Below are 24,280 nucleotides of genomic sequence, written 5' to 3'. Positions count from 1 at the left end.
TCGCCCATTTACTCACTTTGAAAGTAAAGGGGTGCTGTAAGAATTACACGGAGAGGCGAGGTGGAGAACACGCAGCAGGGGCAGTACAGTCCTGTGATCACCCCAATCCTCTCATAGTTCCAGTGAGAGCAACTTGGATAGAAAAATCAAAATCCATGAACATCTAGCAGAAACAGAAAAAGACTAAGTGGAGATATCCCCCAAAACTCCAAAATCAACAACATCTTCCAAAGCTCCAAGATCTAGGTGCCCTGTGAGCGAGGAGCTATGGGACGTCCAACAGGCCTGAGGGCGTGAGGATCCGGAAACCCACTGTAGGTACACACCGGAGATGGGGCAGGGCAATCTGGGGGAGAAAAAAGGCAGTGGAAAGTGAGAGGGATTTTTGCACATTCCACTTCTCAGAGAAGCGCAAAGTTCTGTGGAAAATATTGAAAGGGCTGCAGTACTCCTTATGAAATCTCAAAACCACAATTTCCTTCCAGGATGAAGCTCCCCACTGAAAAGAAATGCGTGAAGTAGAATCCAGAGTGGAATAGAAAGAGTAAAGAAAAAAAGAAGAAGATCTGGATAAAACTGGGGGTGAAGTACAAACCCATATTTTTTATCAGTGTAGGGGGGAGGAGAAGAGGGAGCTCTGGAGACATAACACTGGGAAACATGCTCTAATTCCCTCATCTCCACCTAAAAGTAAAGGAAAATTAATTTACAGAGTAATGACCAATAAATACAATTGTAGTTGGATACCCTACAAAATTATGCTTTAAAAAACACAAGAGAATGTTGTCTCAGAAAAGGCATCTCAGAAAAACTTCACCCCACATTATAAGACTTACAACTAATATTTCAAAATAAGCTAAAAGAAATAAAGTGATACAAAGTTATGGTGAATATAAAAGAATATTATAGGACAGAATTTTTTAAATTCATAAATGAAACTCAGGAAGAATTTAGAAGTAACATAAGTCACTTTATAAATGAAGACAAACTTGTAAGAAATATGTGAGTAAACATAACATAGAATGTCTTTTAAGAAGATATAATAGCAAAGGGACCAGCAATTAGCATGATAGCTATGTCGCTGGACTCCCATGTAATCGACCGTGGTTTGAGTCCCAGAGCCAGTAGCTTAAACTCACGCAGGGCACATGTGCGTGCATGCTCAAGATCCCAAGAGGACAATGAAGGAGAAGGGATTGCAGCGCAGCCATCCCCCCTGGGGGGTGATTTTTTGCTTTCTGTCTCTCTGTCTCTGTCTGTCTTTCTGGCAAGCACATGCGCTCTATAGCAAAAACCTCTCCAAAAAAAGAAAAAAAAAGATATAATAGCAAAGGGGCCAAGAACTTTAAAAATTAAAAAAAATAAATAAATAAAGAGATTTTAAAAAGAATCCAAAGAAAACACAAATATTGGAGAGAGGGAGCAGAGAAAGCAGAATATGTATGATATAGGAGTCCCTTACCTAAAGGAAGAAAACCAAAGCAATGGCACAGATCACATAGTGAAAAGTAAGACAACTTTTCTGAAGTAAAAAAAAAAGAAAAAAGAAAAAAAAAATCACTTGAAATAAGGACATAGCATGGACCTGAAAAAGTGAGGAAGGAAAAAAAGAGAACTCAAAAATACCCACACTGAAATGTGGTCCTGAAAACCTACTGTAGTTTAAGAAAAACAAAGAAGACAAAACGTCCTTATAAAAATAATAAGATCATCGGGAACCAGTAGTTAGCATAATGGCTATGTCACTGGACTCCCACATAGTCGACTGCGGTTCGCGTCCCGGACCCGGTGGCTTAAAACTCACGCCGGGCGCGTGTGCGTGCGTGCCCGAGATCCCGAGAGGAGAATGGAGGAGAAGGGATTGTGGCGTGACCATCCCCCCTGAGGGGTGATTTCTCGCTTTCTGTCTCTATGTCTCTCTCTGTCTGGCGAGCGCACGTGCCCTATAGCAAAAAAAAAAAAAACCTCTCCAAAAAAAAATAATAATAATAAGAGCATCATCAGACTGTTGAGTAGCAATGCTTTATTACAAAAATAGAGTGGAGCAATATCTTTAAGATGATCAAGGAGGGGTCGGCCAGTGGTATGGTGATTAAGGCGACTGTATGGCACATGGCTGACTGAGCAGTTTGAGTCTTAGACCCGGCAATTTGAAAACCATGCCAGGTGCGTGTGTATGTATGCTCAAAATCCCAAGAGGAGAATAAAGGAGAAGTGATTGCCATCTGGCAATCCTCTCGGGGTGTGCTTTCTTACTTTGCCTCGCTCTGTCTCTGTCCCCAGCAAGCACATGTGTCCCATAGAAAATTAAAAAATAATAATCATCAAGGAAAGAAAAGGTGATTTTATGTATTTTATCCAGCCACCTTTACATTGAAATATAAATACTGTACATTGTTCCTAGCATAAAAGAAATCAAAATATTTTTCTCAAGAGCTCTCCTTGGAGAATCTACGAGATAAAAGCTTTGTGGAATCAACACAGTGGGAGAGGCATCGACATAAAAACTGGCAATTTAATGGCTTTAGCATGAGAAAATGGAGATACACATGTATGATAAAAGTTTTAAGTAAATATCCCGTAATCCTGAACTTGAATTGGTGTATCAGTATAATCTCATGACATGCTTTCACTTTAATTTTCCAAACTGTATCCACTGACAAGGCCTAAAAACCATGACCGACCAATGGAAATGAGAACCCGAAAGCCTAAGCTGCCATCTCTAAGTGCTATGTCCCACTGAAAGAAAACAAGGCTTGGTGAAGCCAAAGCTGACTCCAGGACTGAAGTAAGAAATATACAAGAACCTTTCTTACATGAGAAGTAGGGAAGCCAACAAAGATTAGGGAGCTCTTGTCAAAGAACTCAAGAGACTTGTAGCAACCAGGTGGCATGGTGGTTAAGGCAGCTGGATCCCATAGCCCACTGTGAGGGTCTAATCCCACACCTGGCAGCCAGGCATGTGTGCATAGGTGCCCAAAATCCCAAGAAGAGAGTAGAGGAGAAGGATTTATAGAGTGACCATCCTTTCTGGGGGGAGAGCGGAGCTTTCTCACTTTCTCGCTCTCCCTGTCTCTCTAGAGAGTGCATGTACCCTATAGCAAACTAAAAACCAAAAATCCAAGAGTCAACTTAACAAAATTCCGAAGTATGGGGCAATTTGAGCATCAAGAAGGATAATGACTGTAATGAATTGAAGCACATAAAATATACTTAAATCCGTGAATTAGTAATGATGCAAAAATAAATTGAAAGGAAAAGAGACGAAACCTAAAGATGAAAAGAGACTTAATAGACATATCACCGTGTGTCCTATGAATCCTAATTCAAACCAAAAACTTAAAAAATTGATGAATTGATTTTAAAAGAGCACATTTATAACATTTATGAGAAAAGTAGAAACATTACTGCTTACTTGATATTTGACCGTGTTAAGAAATGACAGTTCATTATTCTTGGTGTGATAGTGGTACTGCAGGATTGTGCTTTTTAAAAATGTTCTTATCATTTATAATTAGGATGCCTGGGATAACTTTTTAAAACAGGAAAGGAAACACAGATAAGGGGTCATCGGAAAATCATGATGCATTTTTGCCTAGAAAAACAGGAAATACACCATGACTTTCCTGATGACCTAATTATTATTCTAGTGTGTGTGTGTTTGTATGCTTTGGAAATTAATAATAAAAACTTTTTTTTTCATGTTAATTTACACCAGGAGACTGGACATAAATTAGGACTGTCCCAGGCACATGAGGCTATAGTTTTTCCTCTTAATAAAGAGTTATGGACATACATGTTTCAAACATGATTATAGGGCCCCAGAGAAGTAGGAGGTGTAGGTGGGTCAAACATCCTCAAAAGTATTCAGTCTGATTAGATTCTGATCACTTAAAATTTTTGATGTTATTAACTCATCTGTTTTTCTTTTTCTTTACTAGCATTAATAATCCATGTTTAATTTGTGTAGTAACAATTTCTTATTTGAGAAGTTCTACCGTGTGTGTGTATGTGTGTGTGTGTGTGTGTGTGTGTGTGTTTTAATCTAGCTCAGTTTCTCCAAAAAGCCTCTAGCAAACAGGCCACTAAAATTTGGCAGCTTTATTGTTGAATGCATTCAATTATCATTTTTTAAGTCTAGCACCACATTCCTTTAATGATTTAGGACCTTGCACGGTTTTAAATGTCTCCCAAAGCTTTCATTGTAAATTGTGTTGAACATCAAAGGAGGTAAGCGATGCCCAGATGCTGTTTACCGCCTGTGAAATTCTCAGCACTAAATAGGACGAGTAGCCCTCGACAGATTCCGAATTAAAGCTGGGTATAAAGAAATAACCTTCATCTTTGGATGCTAATCCAAAGCCTAGCACTGGGTATGAAAAACCGTATTAGAAAATCTTATAAAAAAAAATTGACCTTCTGAGATGATTCCTCTGCTTTTATTTCAAGTCCTATCAAGAAACAGTGACAATTCTGATGTCCAAAAGGACAAAGAAGTCCCCTGAGGCTACAGCTGACTTGGGTTGGTATTACTGGGTTTCAATGCCAGTTGTCTAAATTGGGCTGGTACGCGGGAACCTTAGTGAAGTCCTCCTTATCCTTTATAAACTGTTTTTGAAACAAAAGTAACTGGACATTCTCTGTTCTTTGCTCTGTAACGTCCTGCTGGGGTGGGGGGACGGGGTGGGGAATATCGTTGCAATGCCAAGTAACATTCCTCGTGCTTCTACACACATCCTTTGATGTTGGGATATTTGTGTAATTCCTAAGAGGGTTTATTCTAAAGATACATCCCATATGCTTCCAGGACCTATTTTTCAAGGAAAAAAAGAAAAACAGAAATGTAATTTCCACTTACCACATCCTACCACGAAAATTTTGATAGCTTCCTGTCCTTCTGGATGGCTGTAGTACTAGTTTGTGGTGTGAGCCCTCCGTCCCTGTGAGTGAACTACACTTGCCCACCCAATGTGGAGTTTGTCAGTGGGAAAATTTGTCACTACACGGATATAAAGAGATCCTCCCCTTTCTCCTCTCATGCCAAAATTCATTCCCTTCCCACTGGGCGCCTTCGTCCGTGTGTCTGTCCATCCCCCAGTGTGTGTCCAAAGCCAGTCATGCTCCAGCGTAGTGTTAGGCTCTGGGAAACAGTTGTGCAAACGCCTCCTCTCGTTTCCTCTAAAACGCTTTGTCTGGTGCAGACCACTGCAGTGTCAAAGTTGTCTCTGGGGTCACTGTGCAGCCAGGAGGCAGAACTTCTCTCTGGGGTCTGGGACCGGGCTCCTTGCATTTCACGTTTGCCTCTGTAACCTCAGACAAGCCACTTCGATCTGCTCTGCCTCTGCTGACTCATCCGTACTCTGTACCCAGACTCCGAACTCCCAGAGTTGTGGCGAGAATAAGTTAGTGTGTAAAAGTACCTGGACCAGTGGTGAACGCTCTATACACGTCAGTAATGTTGTCACTAATACAGAAGGCAGCTGTCAGCTCCCAGGCAGCTGCTCATTCTCAGGGCTCCCTTCCAAGACCCCATCCCTGCTCTCTACCCTTCACCACCCCGTAATCCTTCTCCTGTCATCCTGTTGGCTTCTCTCACCTGGCCCCCTACTTCCTTATACTTCCCAATCTTTTTTTTTTTTTTTTTTTTTTTTATAAAAAAAACCAAAAAAATTACCAGAGCCCAATATACATGATTGCATGTTATGGCCAGAAACACATACTAGACGATGAGACCTTTTTAACGTTCTCCTTTTTTATATTTTTATTTTCTGTTTATTTATGTATTTTTTCCATGAAAACAGAGAGAAAGGCCCATGGGTTCAGATGACAATTGCAGTAGCAGCTAGCATGTCCGAGGGCCTACGGTACCCACGCACCAGGCTGGGGGTCTCAGGGGCTGTGTGTCTAATCCTCACACAGCAACTCTGACCAGTCCGTGGGCTTATTCCTTTTACTACTGTGATGTAGTTCCAGGGACGGTAAACAACTTGTCTTGGTCCACACAATGAAGAAGAGGCAGAACAAGGATTCGAACCCAAGTCCGTTCCGCTGAATCTGAAGGGAAGCTTTCAGAGAGCGTGTTTAAAGTGCTCTGTTGTAACAACAGTGTTACTATCACTCCAGTTTTACATTTCAGTGGCGTACCCAAGGAAGGACCGTGTGCACACTAGCGTGTGTTATCTTTCGGCCTTCACATGAGGATGGCCATCTCAGAGCCAGTAGTTGCCTCTGACTGTACGGTGTTTAGAGTTCCTATCAAAACTTCATATCCAAGTGTCACAATGAGACGCAAGAAAAGCGACCGTTTTTCAGATATGTTATTGCAGGGGTCCCTACCAACAAAGAAAGAAGGGCTCGAAGGAGACTGTTTAAGATTTTAGTGCAGCTACTTAAAAATAAGTACATAGTGTTGTTTGATTTCCAAGAGGCCTAAAAGAACAGTAAACAATCGTGCACCCGGTCCTTTACAGCACACTACCTGGGAGAAGCATTGTTTGTTCACAGCAAATATGTAACCACAAAACACATTAAAATGCAGAAAAATCATCTGACCAAACAAAATAACGATAAATCAGCTTGAAACTTGTTGCCATTACAGGATATTAAATATGCTCATCTAGGCGAGAATATGCATTAGTCACCTACTTAATTGTGCGCATAATTAAAGGGGTTGTCGCACTATGATTTATAGGTTGGATCTTCTAATTACTTAGCTGTAGCAATTAGGATTTTCTTTGTATTACACTTCTTCAGGCCAAAGATGCCTTCTATCGCTCGGGCCAGATTTAGGAGGGCAAATTCTGGCTTCTGTCCCACCCCCCAGTGCCGCCCCTTAGTTGAAGTTGTTCCCAACTGGGGATCTTAAAGGCAAGTCTCGTGCTGTCGGGAGATGAGAGGAGAGTCTTCGTGATGACCGAGCACAGTCTCTCCTTGAAAGAACAGTTTGTTTGGGGGTCTCTTCACAGCTTTGGGAACCCTGCTGCCTTGGAGATTTGGGGTCTTGCCTTCATCTAATACAGTACCTTCCAGACATTTCTAGACATTGCCTTACTAGAGAAAGATCAGAAGGGTCAGGAGTTGAATACAAATGTACATACCAATTTTTGACCTATATTATTTCATAAAAGTACTGCCGTTTTTGTTTTGTTTCGTTTTGTTTTCTAAAAAAAAATTTTAGGAGGCCATAGGACAGGATCAGAAAGGGAGAACACATCTATTATTTATCGTGAATTCTACGAAGCCAGAACCCTGCCGTACACCACGTGCTAGGCTCAAGGCACAGGCTGCTGTCGTCAAAATGCCTGGGTTCAAATTGTGGCTCAGACACTAACTGGCTGTGGTATCAGGAAGCTTAACCTCTCTGCACTGCAGTTTTATTATCTGTAAAATGGGGCTAACAGGATACCGACCAGCTTTCAAGTGGGTTTGGTTTCCAGGTCAGCTTTTACACATGGCGTCCATGGCTCTGGCAGGCTGGGAAGACTCTGGTGAGAATCACAGCCTGAGCCCTTGTTGAGAAGGTTTGTCATCCTGTTTCCTTCCCTCTCAAGAAATAACTAGGAAATATGTTTACATTTTTAAAGAAAAGTACCTACTTCAAAAGAGTTTTAAAGATTCAATGAGAGGGGCCAGCAGTGGTGGTTGGGGCCACTGGACTCCCTCATAGCCAAGCACAGTTCCAGTCCTAGACCTTGTGGCTTGCTTTCTTGCTTTCCTATCTCTTGCTCTGTCCCTCTCTGGTCAAATTTAATAAATAAATTAATAAATAAAGTTAAATAAAATATTTTTATAAGAAAATTCTATGTGATAAAACTAAAGCAAGCTCTTAGCGTAGCCCTCACTCAGCAAGGCCCTCAGCGCACACTCTATAGCGTATTTCATATTGCTCACCCTGGGAATCATTCATTCGTTCCTACAGCAAATATTTGAGTATGCATCGACTGGCCCAGAAGGCCATGTTCTTTTTATTACCCTTCCTTGCCCTCCCAGGACATAAACCTTAAACTCCTATGCACAGGAAAGCCATTTATTATATTGAATGAAAAAAAATCCAACTTTTGAAGTGTCAAAAGGCTTGGATTTAAGCTCGTGTAAATCAGTTTTCAGATATGACAGCGCTCTGGAGAACACGCACACCCCAACGATGTCGGCGCAGAGCTAAGCCATGTGGCCGAGCTCCTCGCATCAAAGCGGCATGTGGGGTTACACCGAGGTGGTTACGTGAAAGCCTGGCGTGCCTTGCCAAGGTCATGTACATGGCCTGGGGGGAGAGGGTTGGCTCCCACATCCACTCAGAAAATACCAGTTGAGTGATGCCGTGGGTCCCACTCTGAACTAGGTCTAGGGACCCAGAAGTGAGCAGCAGCCTATGGTCTCTGTCCTCCATGGGCTCGTGGTCCCTCAGGGACACGACCGTTCAGACCAGCATGGATCATGCCAGGGATAAGGGCAAGGGCGGCTGAAAGAAAGCGTGGCCGATGCTGCCTGGCGAGGGCTGGGGAAGCTTCCCGAAGTGGGGACATGAGAGCTGCCAGTCTGGCTTGTGTTTGCTGTGAGGACCAATATGGAAACACCTCATGGGGAACCAGAAAAGAGACTTTTAGTAAGACATTTTGATCCAAAGCATGATAGTACAAGCCATGGCTGCTGCAGATTGAGTCAAATTCAAGATTCATACTGAACATCCTGGTTTTTTTGTTTTCTGTTTGTTTGGTTTTTTGTTTTTGTTTTTGTTTTTGAGGAAGCTCATCTTTTACCTGTTCCTCCCCAGTTTGAACGTTTCTGTCCCAAAAGAGTTTCAGTTCATTAAAGACAGAACAGTGGCCCCTCCCAGCATCCCCTAGGACCACCCCCCCACCAGGGTATTCAAACTATGAAGAACAGCATCTGAAAGGCTTTCAGCCGAACAAGGAACCTGCCCATACACACCCGCCCATGGAAGGTTCTGCTTCTTTTTTCTTCTACAGAGCCTTAAAGGAAAAACCACAATACTTCTATCTTGATTTGTTTCCTTTGGGCAAAGAGAATTCTAAAATGCATTTTTCTTTCCATTTATAAAAAATTAATATTCTAGAAAATCATGCTACTGGTATTGGCAATACAAGCAAAGGTAGACTAGTTGCTACGAAATCATGCTTAGGTCATAAAATATATGCCCATCAGCTTCAAATTACGTAGTAGAAACCTTTATCAGCAGAAATAAAGAAATGTGATTAGCTTGAAAAAAGCCTGGCTGAAACTGTTACCCGGTTTCATTTGGTGGGCCAGTTGGCTTTGCACTAGGGTACTTCATGCTAAGTGGTTAGAGTGTTTTGTTGTTTTTCCTTTCCTTTTTAGTCCTTGAATAGCATTTCCTTGTGACAAAAGCCAAAGGTTTGATCTCAATAATCAGGATGTGAGTTCCTCCTGTAGCTTGCTGGGGGAGAGGGGGAATACTTCAACTAAGGTAACAATGCATCTAACACTCTCCTGAATAGCAGCTGAAAAACACTCTACCCCCAAAATGTACTAACTCACCACAGTTGGAACTAACAAGGATTTTATTTCTTCCCTCTGCCCAAGGAAGCCAGTGGGACTTGCGTGCTCATTCTGCCCTCTGGTGGTTACTTTTGTGAAGTGCATCAGGAAAGGTGCAGTCTGAAGTGGGAATGACTTTCTTCCTTTTTCAGGGAATCCACATAATTTGACACGATTCTTATCTACAATTTCTGTGCCCCAAGACCACTATCTTCTGACTTGCAGACCTTATGCTCAGTTTGCTAATCAAATTGACTAAAACCCTGGCTTTTATTTCATTAAACACAGAATGAGAGTCAAAAACGTGTCTCAGGGTCAGCTTTAAACTAGCCCAGGTGAGCTGCAGATGAGTTGCATCAGTGAATGAGTTCACGTGGCGAGCGTAACCCAGTTCACTGTATTCACACCCTTCAACACCGCAAGGTCGGTGAACTTAGTTCATCAGGCAAGTTCATTATTTTAGTAGCCTATTGACACGTTGAGGCAAAAAATCTATATGACTAAGAATAACAAAAGCCATTTGAAGAGGAATTAAGAAGCAGGACTCGCTTATTATAAAAATACATCAGCTAAATTAGTATTGGCACAGGAATAGACACAGTTGAGAAACGAACCCACATATGCATGGAAACTTGATATAGGAGAGAGCGGCGTACTAAATCCGAGTAGAAGGAAGTATTCATAGCAAGTGGCCCTGTGGCAATTGGTTACTCTTCTGTGAAAACCTGGATTCTGATCAGACCACAGCTATAGGAAAAATACTACTGTATTCAGGGTACTACAGGTCTAAGTTTGAAAACTGATATTTCAAAGTTTAGAAGAAAATATTGGAGATTATCTATAGCGAGATGGAAAAATACCTAGTGTGTAAAAAGCAAGGATAGATATGCACAATTATAATATACAAAGCTTTTGTAAAAGTGACTTTAAACGAAGTCAACAGGTAAGACTAGAAGCACGCATCTGTAGCACACATGACCAATGAAATGCTAGTATCCAAGCCATATAAAGGATTCCTATAAATGATTTTTTTAAAAGGCAAAAAAGAACCAGGTGGCATAGTGGTTAATTGTGCAGTTCGAGTCCCAGACCCTGTGGTTTGATGCATGTGTGTGCATGCTCAAAATCCCAGAGAAGAATGGAGAAGGGACTGTGGTGTGGCCATGCCCCCGGGGGGCGCTTTCTCACTTTCTCACCCTCTCTGATGAGCACACACACTCTGTGGCAATTTTTTTAAAAAAAAGACAAATAACCCAATAGAAAGTGAGAGAAAAATAGATGAACAGGCAATTCACAGAAGAGATCCAAATGGTCAACACATTGCGCAATCCATCAGTAACGAAGAAAATGCAGATTAAACTTCAGAGAGAGAGCCCTCAGCTCCGTCAGTGGGCTATTTAAGAAAACAAAGCAAAACCAAAAGCCCCTGGCAAAATAAGATCCGCGTGAAGACAAGGATGTGGAAAAGTCAAAATACTCTACATTGGTGGTGAAAACTTAAATCGGCACAATCTGAGTGGGCCGTGGCCCAGTGGTTAAATTATAATAACGTTAATGAGAATGACGCCACCAATGTATTGATCCTCTACTAAGTGTCAGGCGCTGTGCAAAATACCCTGCAGATCTGCCGTGCATTTTCCTGATAATTTTAGGACGGAGTCTTTACCACCCCCATTGACTAATAAGGAATGTGATTATGCAATTGCCAGAGAAATTATACCATTGCCAGAGCTTACACAACTGCAAAGGCCATGTGTTCAAGTCTCGACCCCAACAGCTTGAAAAACACACCAGTCACCTGTGCATGCCCAATCCTAACAGAGGATGGAGATATGAAGGAGGGACTGCCACAAAACCATGCCCCATTGGGGGTGTTGCTTCCTCCCTCTCTCTCTGATGAGCACACCTGCCCACAGGCAAAAAATAAATAGGCACCATGAGTATTTAAATATTAATAAATAACCAATAAATACCTAACGAATATTTAATAAGTGGTGGATAGCTAATAAAGATATGCTCAGTACATAACAAACAGCTAAGTATTTCTAAACTTGACAGCACACATTCTTTCTAGCCAAGCTCTTCTGGGGTCTAGAGTACTTTTTGCACACACGCCCCAGGAGACACATTGGTAGTAATGACTTTGATGGCATGTTGTTACACAATCAGCCCCAAGTCCTTCAGAGCCCCTGGCAGGCTCTGGCAGAGCTCGGCCTGGTGATGACAAGCATGGGCATCGGGTCACGCATAGGGGGGCTCTTACACATTGCAGCCATGTAACCTCAGGCAATCGAGTAACTCTTCTGGGCTCCACCTTCCTTACTTGCCAGCAGGGATCGTAATGTCTCGGTCCTAGAATTATTATTGGGAAAATTAAACCGCAGATCTAGAAAGTATTTTGCATGGTTCCTGGCACGCAGCAGAGGGTCAATCAATTGTTACTATTATGTTCATTACCATTACTATAAATATCTGCACTGGGGATGAATAATAGCCTATGACTGCGGAGAAATTGTCTTCTCTGACTACAGAGACAGATACCAGGAAAGAATGTTCAGCTCAGCCCCAGGGGCTCACACCACTAAGAGGCCACTGCTAAGAGGCCAGGGTTTAGCTCCCAGCTCAGGTCGGCGCCGTGGTGCACATCTGTCATCCTAGGTAGCTGAGAGGTGGGGGCGGGAGAAACCCTACACGGCAGTGACTGTTTCCTTCACTCCCTTCCTCCCTCCCTTCTGCTCTCTTGCTCAAATAAATAAACTTTAAAAAAAAAAAAAGAAAAGAAAAGAAAAGAAAAGAAAAAAGAAAAGGAAGGAGGCCAGTAGATGGCATGGTGGTTAAGGTGCTACACTCCCACATGGCCAACCGCAGGTCAAGTCCCAGACCTAGAGGCTTGCTTTCCCACATTCTCTCTCTCTCTCATAAGCACATGTGCCCTATGGCAAATTAAATAATAATAAGTATAAATGAAATAAATAATTCTTTAGAAAAAGAAAGGAAGAGTATTCCATGGCATGTTCTCTGGATGGTAAGAGGGATAGTGCATCCATGTGAAGCGACCATAGACGCATGAGCCGTCTTCCCTCCCAGTGCATTACAGCCACGGAGTATCAGCCCAGGTCTTCATACTATGGGGCCATTGTGCTCACTCCCCTCTCAAGAGCGGTGCAGACTGCTGGAGCACTGTACCTCATCGCACCTCCTCACTCAACCTGACACCTTTGGCTCCTGGCTGTCAGTAAGACGCATCTACTAAATTTGTGAGTTGTCCCATTATTCCCTAAAGACAGTTACCTTTTCTTTTCTTTCTTTTTTATTCCAAGTGTATCTATTTCTTCTCTGAGCGACAGAAAGAACCTTCAGCAAATCTTGACACCACAAGCCACCCACAGCCTTCAGCCAGCCCCAGACCATCGACAAGCACATTCCTGGTGTACTCGGGGAGGTGTCCAGACTTGAACCAGGGACCTTCCCATGTGGGATTGCCTTGTAGAGCATCACGTTTTTTACCACTGCACCACTGTCTGACCCCAGTTACCTTGTCTTAATGTTCAACCCCTAACCTGGCCAAGGGGGAGACCAAAACAGTCCCATGTCTCTGATGACATGACTGGTAGGACATGTCCCCACAGGACAGAGACCTGGCAGATGTTAGGCCACATTAAAAGACATAAGACTGAAGTCAGAAAGGGGCTTTGTCTAAGATGGAGAACAAGGCTTCCTCACCATCAAATGCATCCTAGTTAAGAAGCAGACCCTTGGGAGGGGGGGTAAAATTTATTTATTTCGCATTACTTCCTGTGAGCTAAGGCTCTTTTAGAAACAATTTAGAAAACTGACCTTAAAAGTAATCAGAGGCTAGACTGTGGTGAGAGAAATCATGACTTCTGCAAGGCTGACCCATGTGGGAAGGTTCCAGAACCCTTGCCTCCAGAAGCCTCCCAAATATGCCACATGACCGTGATGCAGGACTGGCTGACAAGGGCCAGGGTTGGGAGAAAGGGTGTGGGTGACCAAGGCATCAGGACGACTTGAGGGTGCTGTCTCCCTCTCTCTCCTCCTCGTGGAAGAAATAAATAAACTTTAAAATGGAAATAAACATGGCTGGCCCCATGGCCTGGTTGTTAAGGGAGCTGAATCCCACACAGATGACTGCAATTCGAATCTCTGGAGGCTTGATAAACACACCGGGAATGTGTGCGCGTGTGCCCAAGGTCCCGACAGGACAGAGAAATGGAGAAGGAATGGCAGCGTGACCACACCCCATTGGGGGTGTTTTCTCCCCCTCTCTCTCTGTCTCTCTGTCTCTCGTGACCGCACACGCCCTCTGGCAATTAGAACAAACTAAAAGCCCCGATGCCATTGTCTTTGTTGTTACTCGTCCATGGCACTGGACAAAGCCACAGCCCAAAGGCCTCTCATGACTTGAAAGCCTCATGGAAACTGCCTACAAACTATACTTCATGCTCTATGAAGAATTGTCCAGGGACCAGCAGTTAGCGTTAGGGCTATGTCGCTGGACTCCCATGTAGTCGACCACAGTTCGCATCCTGGACCCGGTGGCTTAAAACTCACACTGGGCAAGTGTGCATGTGTGCCCAAGAACCTGAGAGGAGAATGGAGGAGAAGGGACTGTGGCGTGGCCATCCCCCCTGGGGGTTGATTTCTTGCTTTCTGTCTCTCTGTCTCTCTCTGTCTATCTGGCGAGTGCATGCGCCTTATAGCAAAAAAACAAACAAACAAACAAAACAAAAAACAACAAAAAAAAACTCTCCAAAAACAACAACAACAAAAAAAGAATTGTCTGTCCCCAAATCACAAATGTATCTGCATAAGAAAGGCAAATGAAGGGACATTGCCGCCCGCCGCCTGCTTTACCAGTTTCATCTAGGGCATAAACTGACCCTAATCATCCCCTACCTGAGAGAGTTCCTCTAGGTCTCCAGTGTGTTCACTACCCCCGTTTAAATCATGGTTAAAGCAAATTAGAAATGGAAACATCAAGCAAAATTGCTCTAAATTTAGCTCTCATTAGAAATTGATCGTCAGCTGTGATTTCCTTGGGTGTGAAGACTTATAAATTCCAGAACCTTGTTCTTAAGGTAAAGTGATTTCTCATCCCCAAAACATAAGGCACATTTTCCCTCCGGCAAGACAGACCAGAGCCTGTTTCTGTGGAGGCAGGGTGCTCGAGACGGACCCCTCTCCAAACAAAGCTACTCTTACGTGGTGTAGGTCATTGTTTCTGAAATGCAGCTGCCGGACAGTTGGTGGAGTAGATTGTAAGAGCAGATTGACAAAAAAAGAACGTAGAATTTTACACGCCATGCCAACTGCAAGAGGGAAATGTTTGACAAGCAAAGAAATCAGTCCCAAGTCAAATAACTTCACAAAATGTAAACGGGCTGGAACTGCCCGTCAGCCATCGCTCCGCGTACCAGAGCCCTGAACGCTGAGAGGTACCGAAAGCCATAGGCGAGACCGGGCGCACCAAGGCGAATTCCCGTCCTCAACAGCCCTGGACAAGTGCTAACGGCAGCCAGTCCCCTCATTTCCTCAGGGCCTGGGTTGTGCCGAGCTCCACTGCTCCCTGGGTCAGGCTGCAGGCGCTCTTCCATGCTGATTTGCTTGTGCGTCTGCCCTTCAGTTAGAACTAAGCTGCTCCTGCAGCGGACATAGGCCTGGTCCCGCATGAGATGCTTTGATTTAAGAAGACAGGGCGTGCTCTTGACGTCATCAGGATCTACTTTCAGCTGGTTCCTCTTTTTAGCCAAGTGAAATAGTCATGCGCTCACTCATCTGCTGGTTCCAGGCTGCCCAGGCCCTCGCATGGCATCCTACCCACTCTGATCTGAGTGTGTTGCCCCCAAAATCCTGCTGTTGAAATTCCCACCCTCCAGATGATGGCATTAGGAGGTAGGGCCTTTAGGGGCAGATCAGGTCATGAGGGCAGATCCCTCATGAATGGGATTCATGCTCTAATAAAAGAAATCTACAAGAGACCTCTAACCTCTTCTACCATGTGACGACACGGTGGGAAGGTGCCATCTATGAACCAGGAATGGAATCTGCCAGCACCTTGATCCTGGACTTCTCAGCTTCCAGAACTGTGAGAAGTAAGTGCCTGCTGTTTATGAGCTGCTCAGTTTCCTCTGTTTTGTTATAGCAGCCTGCGTGGACTAAGACACTGACCTACCAGGGAGCAGACTGGAAGCACCTGGAGAGTTGTATCAAGGCTAACCACCCCCACTCCTGGTTACCTACCCCTTGCCCTGACCTCCTACTGTGTCCAGAATTCTGCCTGTTCTACTGCTCAGAAGATGTTCCCTGACCTGCTGCCACCAAAGTGAGCACTAATTACCTCAGATCTTTCTCACTCTCTGCCGGGACACCATGTTCAGAGCCCTCTCCCAATGGCATAGGTTGAGTTTTCTGGAAACTGATGCCATGATGGACTTTATTTATTAGAGATCTGTATTTGCAAAAGGAAAGGAAGGAATGTGGGGCTGGGCCAAGGAGAAGTCTTTCAGCTTGACAAGGAGCCCTGGAACGAATATTGCCTGTTGGAGTTGGCCCATGTTGAGGCAAAATGGTCAGGCCTGAGAGCCAGGCAGTGGCACAATGATAATGCAACTGAACACACACGAGGAAAGGGCCCAGGTTCGTATCCTGGACCTCCCTAAACACACCAAGTGTACACGTCTCTGGTCTAGGCTGGCTGAGACTGGGGGTGGATCACAGTATGAAGGCCTCAAGGTGTCTTTCTGGAAGAAATGAATAAACCAAAAAAAAAAAAAAAAAGAGGAAGAAAGAAAGAAAGAAAAGAAGGAAGGAAGAATAACCAAGTCTTTATTTTCCTGTCTTTCTCAGTCACCAGATGTGGGTTTTCTTAAGGAAGTCTGTGACTCAGGAATAGGCCATCCGCAGCTGAAGCGACCGCGAAGGAGCCACCAGCTAGAGGTTGTTTGCTGATGCTGCTCCCTGAAGCTGACAGCAGCTCCAGCCGTGAGTCACATCTATCACTCATGTTACCTCCAAGAAGACCCCAGTGGGCCTTGACCTCGCAGACCTGCCTGCCCAGGGCTCCGACCTATTTCTGGTCATCGTCCACAGACTCTCTTGACTTCCAGCATGGAAGACAGCTCAACTCCCTAGAACGTGTGATTGTCCCACGAACACTGGGAGCCCTACTTTCGGACAACCTTTTTCGTCAGGAACACTGGTGAGTTCTATTCTTTATTTTTTTTTTAGAGGTTTGTTTTTTGTTTTGTTTTGTCTTTGCTATAGGGTGCATGCACTTACCAGAAAGACAGGGAGAGACAGAGAGAGACAGAAAGCAAGAAATCACTCCCCAGGGGAGATGGCCACACTGCATTCTCTTATCCTCCATTCTCCTCTTGGGATCTTGGGCACACACGCACACGCTCCCAGGACTCAAACCACGGTCGACCACATGGGAGTCCAGTAACAAAGCCATTATGCCCACTGCTGGTCCCAATGAGCTCTGTTCTTAACTCCATGGCCCTGGACATGACCCACCCCGCCTTCCCGCCCCAGCCTCCCCAACCCAGCCCCTCCCCAACCTCTCTCCTATCCCCTGAGCAGTCCTGTTTCCTGATCTTCCTGCAGAACTCGCAGTGGGGAAAAGGAGATGAGAAGAGAAGGACGGCTTCCAAGGACTCAGGCCGATTAGATTCTCCCCAGGGCGTGCTTACAACCACAGGGCAGAGTAAACAGTTAGAGGGGATATGTGCCAACACCTGCAAGACTTTTAACTCCTTACAAGTGACGCTGAAGTAAAGCACTTGAGCTAGTCGATTCAGGGGTCTGTGGTAAATTCAAAGCTGCAGGGGCCATGGGGAATCATTTGAATGGCCCATTTCTTGAGTGTTCGACTAATCCTTACTGGAGTAGGGACTTCTTTTCCTCAAATCCCATCTCAGCCCAAGCACTAACCCTGCTCTGAGAGTCCTTTCACCCTCTGCTAGCTTTGCTCTTTCCCCACTCAGATTGCTGGCCTTTCTCTCCTCTGGCATCTCACTAGCCTTGCCTACGTGCATAGACACTTTTCCCTGCCTCAATTTTCCTCACTGTCAAAAACAAACCAACCAACAACAAATAAAACCAAAACAAAACAAAATCCATAACCAATGGGCAAAAAGTCACCTCTACCTGGGAGCCTTCTTTGATTAACCTCTCCCAACTCGCTCTATGAGTTTACGGTGCATAACTAGCAACTAAGACAACCTAGGGGAATATTTTATGCCATTTAGGACATTTTAAGTTGTTTTTTGCTTTTAATAATCTGGATTTGTGGTAGTGAGATTTGACCTGGTGGTTCTTTGCATGTAGTTAGTTGCTGAATGTTTGCAATGACTTTTTAGCATGAAACTGGTCTGTTTAAACAAAAGTCCCCCATGATGTAACAAGATAGCCTAGAACCCTACATGGGTTGTATTAAAAGTGATTCTCATTAGGGACTTTCATGACAAATTAGTGCCTCCAACATCATCCCTCGTCTGAGTACAGCCTTCTCAAACATACGGAAGGCACCTCAGGGTCGTGGCCACTCAGTAGACACTCAGGAGAATTAGCAAGCACCCCATGGACATCCACTCTGGGCCAGGCACTGGGCTGGGACTTGTATGACTAATTTAGCCCTTTTGAAAACTCTACAAAAAACTGAGATGAGTGAGCTTCAAAACTGTAGGCTGGCTCCATGGCACAACAGTGATGGGACACTCAAGAAAAATCAGATGCCACTTGGCAACCATGGTTCGAGCCCCCAACTCAGTCAGCCAGAAACACACCGGGCATGCACACAAATGCCCAAGGTCCAGTGGGCTGGTAGGCTGGCAAGAGGGGATCACAGCACGGCCAGACCCTGTGGAGGGCGTTCCTCGCTCTCTCTTTCACACACATGTGTGCAATTTGTATGTACACACTCGATCATGAAGAAAGGAAAACAAAATTTACAATTCGTCTGAGGCCACACAGGTGATGAGACCAGGAAAGGATGTGGGTCCAGTTTGTCTTCCGAAATCCTGACTCCTTCTCCTCCAAGCACTTTGGCACCAGCCCACAACAGAATCAGTTCAGATCTCTGTAACTCAGCCACTCCTGCCCGCGAACCGTGGTGCCCATCCCCCGGATTTAGACATTTTCCTAAAGAACCAGGAGTGAAGGGGACCCCACCCCTCCCAAGCCGAGAAGGCCGTGTTGAGCAAGGGTATGGCCATGTGTTGTAGCATTTCCCTGTGTGAGACATCGACCCGTCTCCCATCTCGTCTGCCACACAAATGTCAGGTCACACCGGATGAAATGAAGAGCAGTATCAGAAACACAGCGCAATCTGCCTGGGTCTTGGATCAGAGCTTTCAGGAAACCCGCAGGGACGTGTCTCTAGGTGAGCCCTGGCAAGTAATCAGCCCTTTGCCTTTCGAAACCCATTCAATTAGCAGATGGGCCTTTGCCTAAAGTGACTACACTGCAACGGACAGGCACTATTTCATCCAATTATCTCCGTGGAATCTGTTGTATTTAGTGCTGTGTAATAACCCAGGTTTTCTCTTACAACAACAACAAAAATCAACTAAGCAAAAAAGGAGTCAAGCAGGCCTCCTCCCTACCTCCCCGACCTACGATGGAATGAATCAAAAATCCAGCCCCTGCCTCGTGTATTTCCCTAGTGGAGGAGCTGTGTGGCTTAGCGACTCCACCACTGCATAGGCAAAAATGCAGAGTTTGTCTCTTTTGTCAGTCTGGAGATAAAATCCTATTCTTTGTAATCCCTGAAGAAACAAATCAAATAAACTCGGGCTGAGCTAACCATTTTCAATCCATCAAAGCAATCAAATTCTGTTTACCTGAATCACAATGATTTCTAAAATGTTATTAAAAAGTAAAATGGAGTTTAACTATTCCAAAAAACCGAAAATGATGTGCAAACACAAAAGGGATAAGATTCCTGTAATTATGTAGACATAAAGTCGGTGCCATCATTTGAGCCACAATACATTGTAGCTATGGCGTGTAAAGATAAAGGGCCCTTTGTCTACCACGGCTGCTGCAAGTGATGCATAAACATAATTAATGGAGGAAGTCTTCAAAGGGGTGACTATTCATTTAGTTAGTTTTATTGCTCTTTCGGGCAAACAATGGTTTTATAATTTAATAAACCAATTAACTGATTATGTCTCACCCAAAATATTTGTATATCGCCCATTCTATCATCTCGGAAGTCCTCATCCTATGTCTTCCCCTCGCGCTGTTGTCGTTAATGTGATTAATTAGTGGATTTGGCGAATGTTTGGTGGGCAGGTTATTTTTTGAAGCCAACTCTTTGGGATTTTGTCGGAAGGAGCTTTTGCGAACATTTGCAACAACAGAGAGCCCTCTTTTGCAGTGTTATTAAGAGTTCAGATACCGCATGATGACGGCTCTTCAGAGCCACTTGGAAAGAAAGAATGATCGGGGCCTGGCTTCTTCATTGTCATTCTTCGGCTCTTCTGCAGGGAGAATGCAGTGGTCCCTAAGTGTGGCATGCTTTATCGCCCCCTCAAAATTGCTTCTTCTATTCAGTCGGGAGTCGCTCTGTGGACGTCAGGTGCCCGTGGCGGCTGCGTTATAACAGTGATGTTCACCGCATTGTGGCTGATGGCTCTGGTCCCGTTTCCATTATAGCCCTCCATTATCAGGCAGAGAAAAGCTGACTGGGGGCAACATTCGCATCCAGAAATAAAATTTGACATTCTGGCAAACGGCAGAAAGTTTCGGCCTAGGCACATCTGTCAGCACTTTGAAATGTGAAATTGTCATGACAGGTTTTCAGGAGCAACAATATATGTCAATAAAAGCATAGAAATGGAGTCACTTAAGAGGATTTGCTGGAACCCTCTGTAAACGATGTTTTTATTATAGGTACAAATGCGCTCCTTGCTCTAGTGCCCAAAAGCTACCGATGATCTCAACCAGGCATGCCACTGGCCAGGGTGGCTTAATCAGTGCTACTCCAACCTGCAAGCCTGCTTCTGCCTTTTCAGCAAAGTACTCTCCCATTTATGTGTTCATGGAGCCAAAACTAAGTGTCTCCCACCTGCCCATCATGAACTAGAAATGGCACCTGTCCTCAAGGAGTACAAGGTCCAGGGAGAATAAGGGCGAGCGCAATAAAAACATGACGACGCCATGAAGGAACAGCCCATGGCACTACAAGGTGCACGAGAGGCGTTTTACTCAGACCTTTGGGACAGTAGTAACTGAGGAGGCCATAGAACCTGGCCTATTGTTGTCTGAAGATGCAGCGCAAGAGAAAAGGCCCACTCAGGCCCTAGGAGCCCTTCAGGACAACAGAAGCCCGGACCATGGGGAAGAGGAGGAAGTTAGAGTGTAGACAGGCTCTCACTGTGCAGGGCAGGGGGTCATAATGAGAAGTCTGAACTTCCTCCTGGGAGGAATGTGGAGTCATGGAAGGATTTTTTCATTTCATTTTGTTTTGTTTTGCTTTTTAGTTTTGCTAGGGGACAGGTGCAGTCACTAGAGAGAGAGAGAGAGAGAGAGAGAGAGAGAGAAAGAGAAAGCACTCCCCAAGGGTCCAGGGGACTGACCACACAGCAATTTCCTCTCTTCCATTCTTTTCTTGGGATTTGGGCATGCATGTACAAGTGTACGGTATGCTTTTTTTTTTCTTTTTCTTTCTTTTTTTATTATTTATTTATTTATTTTAGAGAGATTCTTGCTAGGTTGCACACACTCGCCAGAGAGACAGAGACAGAAAGTGAGAAATCACCTCCCAGGAGGGATGGTTACGCGCAATCACTTCTCCATTCTCCTCTCAGGATAATGGACACATACACATACGTACCTGGCATGAGTTTTAAAGCCTCCAGGTCCAGGACTTGAACCATGGTCGACTATGTGGAAGTCCAACGACATAACCATTACACCATTCTGCTGGTCCCAACAGTATACTTTTCAAGCTGTTGGATCCGGGACTTGAACTGCACAGTTGGCCATCTGGGATCCAGCCACTTTAACCACCATGCTACTTTCTGGCCTGTCCATAGATATCTTTAAGCAGTATAATCATATGATCAGATTTATACACCAGAAATATACATCTACACTTTCAAAAAACTCCTGTCTTCTACAACCCCCACACCCTACAAAAAAGACCTTAAATGTTTTATGGTTGATATGATAATGCAACCCCATGATTCATGGTTTATTTCCCTATCCTATGAAAATACAACCGAGCCACTAGTACAGTTCTCCCCACAAGCAGGGGCCCCCCTCCCAGGTTACTACTCACATCTTCATTAGCTCATTCAGGGCAGAGACTTCATTGAAGCCTATGTGACAAACTCTGCCTTCAAGCTGGGGAGATAAACCAGAAGTCTCTGTAAGAGCCAAATAAGCCTAAGGCCGCTGAGTTCTCATACAATTAAAGGACAGAAAAGAAGTTCTGGAAGTACATGGGGTAGCTCACTATTGTCTGGGGTCACTAGAGAAGAGTGGTGGAGATGGCGAGGGTTGACCGGGGGCGGGGAGGGGGGTGCAAGGCAGAAGCCAGTCTGTCTTACGGCAGTGAATGGTCAGACCAGGAGGAGACGGTGCGATCGTGTCAGATGCAGTTAAGGATTTGAGACTCAGTCCTGTGGGTGACTGAACAGGGTAAGGACATCACCAAGATCACCAGCAACAATGCAGTGGATGGCGTTTACAGGGCACTTCTTACCTTCACTGCTTTAGAGCCAGGACTAAATCCTAAGTCTTCTTTATTTTAAAATTTGCTACAGGGCACATATACTCACCAGAGAGAAAGAACATACTCTCCCTGCCCCAATGCAGCCCGGGGAGAATGGCCATGCCACAATCCCTTCTCCTCCATCCCCTTCTCTGTATTTTAGGCATGCGCACACACACAGCATGCTCCTCAGGCTGTTGGGCCTGGTACTCGAACTGCACAGTCATCTATGTGGGATCCCGCTGCCTAAACCACCAAGCCACCAGCTGGCCCTACTCCTCGGGTTTCTGCTCTGGACACCGTTACCTTCTACTGTGCCTCACTGCCTTGAGTGCTGGGAGAGCTGGAGAGGGACAAGTGAGAGCTGGCAGCGCAGAGGCTCCTGGGAGGAGAGCAGTGTCCGTAAGATCCAAGGGACAGGAGGAAGTTAAGAGGCCGTTCAAGGCTCTTCATGAGCTGTTCCCACCAGTGTCTCCAGTTCCATGGCTCCTTCATGCTCCCTGAGCCCAAGATGTTTTGAAACATGTCATTCTCGCTCCTGGCTCCTTATGTCTTCACACCCCACCCCTACCCACCCAGTGATCGCTCACTCATCCTCTAAGACCCAGGCATCTCCCTCTCAGAGGAGCCCTACATGAGTGTGCACAGCCCCACCCCACCCCCCAAGGCTGCCCTCCACTCCCACTGCTGCTAGGAAATGTTCACCACGCAAGGCGTTTGACTGGCCTGTGTTTACTTGTCCTATCGACCTCTAGTCTGGGAACTTTTTAGTTAAGCATGGGGTTATGAGCTTGGTCTCTGGTCTAATCCCCAATTCTTCAGGACAGCACCAGGAAGGAGCCGTTCTATTCACGTGTGACAAATGGAAGGCTGGATGAATGAACTTGGGGGGTGGGCGATCCCATCAGATCAACCTGCCACGGCCTGTAATCCCTCTGTGTGCATGTCATAAAAGCCTGCATATTGAGAAAATGGATTTTCCCCCCAACTCTAGAAAATGACAATGGCAGGGGCCAGCAGGTGGTGTGACGGTTAAGGACGCTGGATTCCCACATGGCCAACTACGGTTCAAGTCCTGGACCTGGCGACTAGCTTTCTCACTTTCCCTTTCTCTCTCTCTCTCTCTGGTCAAATTAAAAAATAATAATAACAAATAAAATTTATTACATAAATAAGTAATTCTTTAAAAATAGAAAAGAAAATAACAATGGCTATCAGAAGAATTTTCACACCGAGGGTGCTGTTGTTTCAAACAGGCCTTTGGGCTCTCTGCACTGACTGTAAACAGCCATTCAATGCAGACATTGCACAAGAAAAAAATAAGTCAATTTGGAGGGAGAAAAAGTCAACTCAAGTGGTTGTTTGATTTCTTTGGCCTTTCAACTCAATCAAAAAGGTCACCCTCACAACCATATATAAATATAGCCAAGGTCTGAGGGTCTTGAATCATGTGATAATGTTATCTCCTTAATCCCTGTAAAGTAGGTAAGGGTATTACTGAGTAAGATAACAAGTATTACCCTAGGGCCTAGACCAGCGATTCTGAAATTCCAAGGCTCATCTGAATCACCAGGAGGGCTTGCTCAAACAGCAGCTGCTGGACCTCGCTTCTGGAGTCTCTGTTTCGGATGTCTAGGACGGGGCTCACAAATTCAAAATTTCTAACAAGTGCCCAAGTGATGCCGAAGTTACTGGTCCAGGGACCACGCTTTGAAAACCACTGCCCTTGGCTGTCAACAATAACTTCACATACACACTGATGCACATAGTTCTCAGACACTTGGTGCTGGACTGATTTGCTTCTGTCGAGCGAATACCCAGGGAGCAAAATATTGAGTCCTTGGGAAAGTCGTGATGCGTTCTTGCATAGAAAACAGAAAGACATGCCCTGACTTTCCCGACGCCCTCATAAAGTGAGAGTAGCAAGCTCACCTGCCCAAGTGGCTTCTCTTGTAGCTATAGAAGGGAGTGGCCGCTTGCCAGCTCCAATTAGATCACAAGGCCAGAGAAGGCCAGGGCTGG

The sequence above is a fragment of the Tupaia chinensis genome, unplaced genomic scaffold (genome assembly GCF_000334495.1).
Source record: "Tupaia chinensis unplaced genomic scaffold, TupChi_1.0 Scaffold000683_1, whole genome shotgun sequence".
Classification (NCBI taxonomy): Eukaryota; Metazoa; Chordata; class Mammalia; order Scandentia; family Tupaiidae; genus Tupaia; species Tupaia belangeri.
This window is presented reverse-complemented; position numbering follows the sequence as displayed.